This window comes from Cervus canadensis, chromosome 29, assembly GCF_019320065.1.
Source record: "Cervus canadensis isolate Bull #8, Minnesota chromosome 29, ASM1932006v1, whole genome shotgun sequence".
Taxonomy (NCBI): domain Eukaryota; kingdom Metazoa; phylum Chordata; class Mammalia; order Artiodactyla; family Cervidae; genus Cervus; species Cervus canadensis.
In genome coordinates, this window is record NC_057414.1 from 24,666,184 (window position 1) to 24,674,574 (window position 8,391).

Below are 8,391 nucleotides of genomic sequence, written 5' to 3' on the forward strand. Positions count from 1 at the left end.
GCTGTACTGTTTTGGTTACTGTAGCTTTGTATTATAGTCTGAAGTCAGGGAGCCTGATACCTCCATCTTCATTTAGCTTTGTCAGGATTGGTTTGGTTCTTCAGAGTCTTTTCTGTTTCCTTATAATTAAAATTTTTTTTTACTCTAGTTTTGTGAAAAATGTCATTGGTTATTTGATAAGGATTCCTAAGAATTGTAGATTGCCTTTTGATATATAACATTAGTAGTGGTTATACAAAATATTTCAATATTTGTATATATTGCAAAATACCATAGTAAGTCTAGTTAACATTTGTCAAAATTCATAGTGACAAATTTTTTTCTTTTGTGAGAACTTTTAAGATCTGTTCTTTTTTTTTTTTTAAGACCTGTTCTTTAGCAACTTTTAACTATATAATAGAATGTTATTAAGTATGATCACCATGTTGTTTGTGCTGTCCCATGACTTATTTATTTAATAACTGGAAGTTTTCACCTTTTGACCCCCTTCATTCATTTTGCTTACTCTGCATCCCCTGACACTAACACACTAGCAATTACTATTCTGTTTTTTATATCTATAAACTGGATTATTTGTTGTTGTTGATTTCACATATATGTGTGATCATAAGATATTTATCCTTGACTTAGTTTACTTAGCTCAATGTCCTCAAGATCTGTTCATGTTGTCACAAATAGCAGGATTGCCTTCTTTCTCATTGCTAACTTATATTAAATATCCAATTATATATATATGTGTGTGTGTGTGTGTGTGTGTATACCACAGTCAAGAATGAAAGATAAGGTATTTCCTACAGTATCAACATAAGAATTGTATTCTGCACATTTTTCCTAGCCTTCCTCAAATGGATCTGTGTTCTTTTCATGGAGTAACTAGTGAAGGAAAATACCACACATTTTAAATTTCTTAAATTTTGGCTTTGCTAGCTGATAAATGGAGCGCTGAACCAAGTCCACCTTGGAAAAATACTTTACTCTGCAATTAATTCCTAGTTCATGAATGTGGAGTAGGAATTGATATCTCAGCGTCTGAGAGAGTCTTCTTGTTGACTTTCTGACCCTGGAGTAAGTAGGAGTTGTTCTAGGCCATGTGCTAGCCCTGGGTCTTCCCACTTCCAGGAAGAGTCATAGAAACTTTTGGTTTTTGAGGAGACTCACAGAGATTAATACTACTATCAAAAATTAGAAAGATTCAGGATGAAAATTTTGGTTACATTCCTATTTAACTCTACAGGTGCATAATGATACAGAATCATAGATTCAATGGTGTAGTGACTAAAGTCACAGCTCCTGATCTAGATGTGGTCTGATTAGTGTTTGTTAGGACAGCCATTAGCAAGGTGATCTCCAGCTGTTAATCACTTCTAATTTGTGAGAATTTCCAAAACGAAATCTCAAGCATAAAAATTTTTCATATACATAATAGTTACATGCATAACACATATGTCATAATGCTAAGATGAGATATGTGTGAACATGATCCAATTTGAAAACAAAATGTTACCTGAATCCCTGGATCGTCCTTTGTGGTTTTCTCCCGTAGCAATCTCTTCTCTCAGTATGAGAAATAATAACTACCCTGACATTTCTGTTAGCACTCCCATTGATTTTCTTTTAGCAGTAAGTTTACCAAGTATGTTTCATTCTTGTTTTGAACTCATATAAATGGAACCACACAGCAGCATTTTAATCTAAAAATTATGTTTAAAACATTTGACTTTGGTGTCTGTAGTTACTTAAAATTTTAAAAAATTCTGTAGTATCTCTTTTATGAATAAAACTTTTTTCTCTGCTTTTCTCTATTTCCTTTCTCTTCTTTTCACACTGAACAACAATGTGAAAACATCAGGTAATAGCTTCTGAATAATAGTTCTTTTGCCTAAAGAAGTTCTCTTGATAATTTTTGCAAGGCAGGTCTGTTGGTAACAAATTCTCTCAAATTGTTTGTCTTAGAAAGTCATTATTTTACTTTCAAGTTGAAGGATAATAGTATTGGATTTAGAAGTCCAAGGTGAAATTTTTTTCAACACTTTAAACATTTCACTCCACTCTTTTCTTGATTGCATGGTTTCTAATCATATTTCCTCTGAAATTCAGAGTGGTTTATGCATTTTGAATACTAGGTCCTTATCAAATAGATATTTTGAGCTTATTTCTCTCATTCTATGTGCTGTTTTTTTACCTTCTTCATGATGTCTTTTGGAGGATGTCTTATTTTGAGCGTGTGGAAAGTTGAGGAGCCTGACACTTTCTGACTAATAAGGAAATCCTCTCTATTAAGTATAGCATCTTACTTGACTTAAAAAAAATTTTTTTTATCCAAAACTTAATAATAAATTCAATAGTTATATTTCTATTACAGTGTTGCAGTGTACTTTTATTACAAAGTTTCAGTTGCCCATTGGGTAACTGAAGATCAGCTACTAGTATACATAGACCCCCTCCTTCTTGAGCCTCCATCCCACCAGACCCCCGTACCACCCCTCTAGGTCATCACAGAGCACCGAGTTGAGCTCCCTGTGTTACTACAGGTTCCCACTAACTGTTTCATACATGGCGATGCCAATGCTTCTTTCTTGATTCTTCCCACCCTCCGCTTCCCCCACTGTGTCTACATGTCCATTCTCTATGTCTGAGTCTCTGCTCCTGCCCTGAAAATAGTCACATCTGCACCATCTTTCTAGACTTCATGTGTTAGTCACTCAGGCGTGTCCAACTCTTTACAACACTATGGACTATATGTGTGTGTTAATATATAATATTTGTATTTCTCTTTCTAGCTTACTTCACTGTGAATGACAGCCTCTATGTCCATCCACATCACTACAAATGACCCATTTTTTCTCCTTTGCATGGCTGAGTAATATTCTGTTGTATATATGTATTACGTCTTCTTCATCCACTCATCTGTCAATGGGCAGTTAGGTTGCTTCTGTGTCCTGGCCATTGTAAATAGTGCTACAATGGACTTTGGGGTACATGTATTTTTTTGAATTATGGTTTTCTCAGTACATATGCCCAGTAATGGAATTTTTGGGTCCTGTGTGTGTGTGTGTGTACTAAGTCGCTTCAGTTATGTCTGACTCTTTGTGATCCATGGATCGTAGCCTGCCAGACTCCTCTGTCCATGGGATTCTCCAGACAAGAACACTGGAGTGGGTTGCCAAGCCTTCCTCTGAGGATCTTCCTACCCAGGGATCGAACCTATGCTTCTTATGTCTCCTGCATTGGCAGTTTCTTTACCACTAGTGCCATCTGGGACGCAATGGTAGCCCTATTTTTAGTTTTTAAAGCAACCTCCATACTGTTCTCCATAGTGACTAATCAGTTTTCAGGATAGATCATATCTTGGGTCAAAAGTGCAGAAGAGATGCTATTATTATCATCAGCATTTTAGAAATAATGAATCTGAGGCATGAATGTCCAAGTCAGTAAGCATGCGGGTAGGAGTCAAACTCATATCCTCTAACTGCATAGCCCAAACTCTTTTCTCTGATGAGAAGGAATTGGTGACCTCAGTTAATGAAATAATACATTTAAGGACTCACCTGGATCCTCAGGTATAAATTTCCAGGAGATGTTTAAACATTAAAACTTTAGAAAGGAAAAGGGCATTTTTTTGAGATAACAATGAGTTGTTAGAAGTGAAATGAGTCATTAGAGTCTTAGCAAAATTTCAGGGGAGGATATGAAGAAACCTGCAGTCATACTCTGGAAAATTTCAGTGTAGGATATGGAGAGACAAAGAACCTGTACAATACATTTTTCTTAAAAAATGAAGATGATAGGAAGATGCGAGTTTATTTCTGCCTCTACCTTGGGGATGTACAATCCCTGGAGTGACATGTAAACTGGATTGAAATATTGAATCCCTAAGCACCTAAATAGAGAACATGGTCCAGAGTGTAAGCCCACTTCCTTTATTTCTTTTTTTATACATAGAATCCATTCCCTGGGGGGAAGACTGAGCAACCTTCTACTCTGTTGATAATCACGTGAACCATATCATTAAACTCACATTCAAACTTCCGAGTCTTATCAAGTGGAAAACCTGATCACAGTGCTCTTTATTTTCCTCTGCTGCTTGAGAAGACTCAAAGTCATAATCTGAATATAATATTTGTAGGTCATAAAGATTTCCAGGTCATGTCTGAAATTAAGTCTGGGCTGCATCCTTTTAGAATCAAAGGAACCAAAGCCTCAAACCATAAACTGCCTTTATGGGACCAGAGGGATAAATACCAAGGGAGAACTCTAAGGTTTCTGGCTGAAGGACGGTGAGTTTCAGAATTCTGTTAATATTAATTTCCTTCTTATTTTGAGAAAGAAGTTCAGGGATATAATATCTACCACTCCCCCAGACATTCATTTAGTGCATTCCTGAGATTCAAGTGAAACTCGTAGGAGAATGTATTCAAGGGGGATCAGAGAGTGTTCAGAGATTAAGCTCAGAAAGTGAAATATCTCAGTCAGTAAGTTCCCTCTCCATGGACAGACTCCCACTCTTCTACTTGGGGCAGTAACTTAACCTCTCCTAGCCTTTGGTCCATTTGTTTTTGGTTAGAGACAATCTTCTTGGTTCCTACTCACACCAGATCTAATCTGCTTTAGAGGCCAGCACCATTGAGCTAGGGTCTCTGTCTCCAGTGATACTGATCAGGGGAAGACTCAAGTGAATAAATAAATAAGAAGGAAGATTCTGTCCTGCTCCATCCCACCCTCCTCCCTTGATTTTTCCAGCAGTCACTTTTGCATATGGCAGCACTGCCTTCCCTCTGTAGGCAAGTTTGTGATACTCTTTGCTTTCATTAGCTTAACAAGACTCCAGTAATGGAAAGTCCATGTCACTCACTATCATGATAAAAGGGTCCAGTTTGGGCTAGTCTCAGATATGCTCAGTATATACACTCTTTTGTAGGATGAGACATTGTCAGAAGAGCTGAGTTGTTCTCTAATGGAACTCTTTCTACTGTTTCCACAGATTTCCTTAGAGAAGAATGGCTCCTGGAATTGGTTCTTTTGTGACTGAATTCATTCTGGTGGGATTAACAGATTGACCAGATCTCCAACTTCCCTTGTTTTTTCTTTTTATAGGAATGTATATGGTCACTGTGATGGGAAATTTGGGCTTGATCACTCTAATTGGGTTGAATTCATACCTACACACCCTGATATACTTTTTCCTCTTTAGTTTGTCTTTGATAGACATCTGTTATTCTTCTGTATTTACACCCAACATGCTGATTAACTTTATATCAAAGAAAAGTATTATTTCTTACGTGTGATGCATGACCCAACTGTACTTTCTCTCTCTCTCTCTTTTTTATTTCTGAATGCTATGTGTTGACATCAGTGGCCTATGACCGCTATGTGGCCATCTGTAGCCCACTCTTGTATAACACTGCCATGTCCCCTAAAGTGTGTTCCAGTCTTATGCTTGCTTCCTACTTGATGACATTTTCTGGTGCCATGGCTCACACTGGATGCATGCTGAGACTGACCTTCTGTGATGCAAACACCATCAACCATCATTTCTGTGACTTCCTCCTTCTGCTCCAGCTCTCCTGCACAAGTACCTACATCAATGAGGTGTAAGTGTTCATTGTGGTGGGCATCAACATCACTGTGCCCCGTCTCACCATCTTTGTTTCTTAACGTCTCATCCTCTCCAGCATCCTCCACATCAAGTCCATGGAGGGCAGGCCTAGAACCTTCAGCACCTGCAATTCCCACATCATTGCTGTTTCTCTGTTCTTTGGATTGGGGGCATTTATGTATCTAAAACCATCTTCTACAGGATCTATGGATGAGGGGAAAATCTCTTCTGTCTTTTATACCAATGTAGTTCACATGATGAACCCCTTAATTTTTAGTTTGAGAAACAAAGATGTTAAAATTGCTTTGAGCAAAACCCTGAGCAGAAGAAAGTATTGCTTAGCATCAGGGTCTCCGTGCAGGTAGTTATAGGACAGGAGTGTCTGTGTTTATTTACAATAGTTTTATTGGCATCCTTCTTATCCTATTTCTTTCTCACCATGGGGAAGAAAATTAGAGTCATCTGTCAAGTTGTATTCAGTTTTAAAAGTAGGTCTTCTTTCTTTCTTCATCACTTTCAGAATTTACTGTTCTTTTTATATTTCCTGTTTAAGAATAGCATTAAGAAACACACTCATCTCTATTTCTTTTTCATTGTCATTATGGGCTTTGTTTTTGTCCCTTAGAAAAAGATAAATGGTTCTGCTAATGGTTAAAAAAGTAACATTGCTGTATCTTTAAAGTCTTTTTAAAGCATTTATTTTTAGTTATCAATAAAGTGAAAATTAATACTATCTGCTTAGAGGCATTAGGGCATTTCTTAAATGCCACTCATGCCAGTGGAAGTAGGAATTGGATAATCTGTCTTACCCTTTTCTGTTGCCCTCTGGTGGTCAGGAGTATGATTCCTCCAAATGCCAGTGTTTCCCAATTACCTGTGTGTGTGCTCAGTCACTCCATCATGTCCAACTCTGTGACCCCCTGGATTGTAGCTGGCCAGGCTCCTCTGTCCTTGGAATTTTCCAAGCAAGAATACTAGAGTGGATTGCCATTTCCTTCTCCAGAGGATCTTCCCAATCCAGAGGCTGAACTGTGAAACCAGCGTCTCCTGCACTGGCAGGCGGATTCTTTACCACTGAGCCTCCAGGGAAGCCCCAGAGCAGACTATTAGCCTTTTGATTTCAAGTCTACCCCTCTTTGTAGTGTTCTTTATGTCTCATGGATCATGCTCATGCTCAGTCATGTCTGACTCTTTGGGACCCCATGGACTGTAGCCCACCAGTCTCCTCTGTCCACGGGATTGTCCATGCAAGAGTACTGGTGTGGGTTGCCATTTCTTCCTCCAGAGATCTTTCCAGAGATTGAACCCTTGCCTCCTTTGTCTCTTACATGGCAGGACGATTCTTTACCCGCTGAGCCACTACTTCGTTTTATTTTTATTTTAGTAAAGGCAAAATGTGAGAAAAGATTTGTTTTGAAAGCAGATTTTGTCTACAAAAAAAAAAAGAATGTGAAATGAAGTATTTTCAGAATCTTATAATTCAGAGAACAGGGCATGGAAGGAAAATAATTCCTGGAATGTGTCATTAGTCCACAATCCAAAGAGACACAGGACAATAAATGAAGTCTTCAGTAGGGGATGGTCAATGAGATTTAGAAACCACGCTTCATTGTGAATTTTTACTCTGATGGTAGAGTACTGTAATTATCCTCATTTTCCATAAAGCTGTGTTTTCCATAAAGCTGTGTCTAAAACTCATAATACAGAATGATCACATTAATAGTGGTTTTGGGGCTGAATATCAGTGGTTGTGGCCACATTTGTGGGGAACTAGGTGAGCAGAGGCCAGAATTTCTTGTCTTATTTTTTATTTATTTTTACTTGCTCTGTTTATTCTTATTATTTACTTGTTTCTTCTTGTTAACCACTTTGTACTGAAGTATAGTTAATTTACAATATTTTGGTAGTTTCAGGTGTACAAAATGTGATTTAGTTACATATATACATACATGTGTACTCATATATATGCATATATATATTTTAAAATTCTTTTCCATTATAGGTTATTATAAGATATTGAATATAGTTCCTATGCTATAAAATAGGCCCTTGTGATTTATCTATTTTATATACAGCAGGGTGTTTACGTGAACCACAAACTTCTAATTTATCCTGAAGTTTCTTTTATTTCATTTTATTCTTGAAGCACTAAATACATAGTTCAAATAATCTCAATGAGGTCCTGATATGGAAGGGGAAACATGCCTTCCTATTTTCATATGGAGAGACTTTCTTGGCATAATGTATTATAAGAGTCACCTGGCCTGTCACATGAACACAGAATTGTGGAATGACTGGCTTTTATCCCTCTACTGAACGACATGCTGATACTGTGCTAACACACAGGTACTTTGTACTTTGTACTTTGTACTTTGCTCTCTTCCTTACTCAGACAGACAGTGCTTTGCGCATATGTTTCAGTCATGTCCGACTCTTTGCGACCCTATGGACTGTAGCCCACCAGGCTCTTCTGTCTGTAGAATTCTCCAGGCAAGAATACTGGAATGGGTTTCCGTTCCTCTGCCAAGGGATCTTCCTGGCCTAGGGATTGAACCTGTATCTCCTGCATCTCCTGCACAGAGGGGAATTCTTTACCCCTAAGCCACTGAGGAAGCCCAATCCAGACAGTGAATCTAGGTAACTCCATGGGCTGCCTCTGCGTTTGACTATCTCCAGAAGGAAAAATTAATAGTAAATGACTGTAACCTAATTTAGCAAGCTCAAACATGTTTGTGTGTTGCAGAAATAATGGTTTGATTCACCTTTTTGGCAACACTGGTGTGTTGAATTTCCTG

The 8,391-nt window shown here is 37.9% G+C and overlaps 1 pseudogene; it reads left to right on the top strand.

Annotated features, from left to right (window-relative positions):
- Nucleotides 1-4,146: 4,146 nt before the first annotated feature.
- On the top strand, nucleotides 4,147-5,961 carry LOC122431482 (annotated as a pseudogene).
- The last annotated feature ends 2,430 nt before the right edge of the window (nucleotides 5,962-8,391 follow it).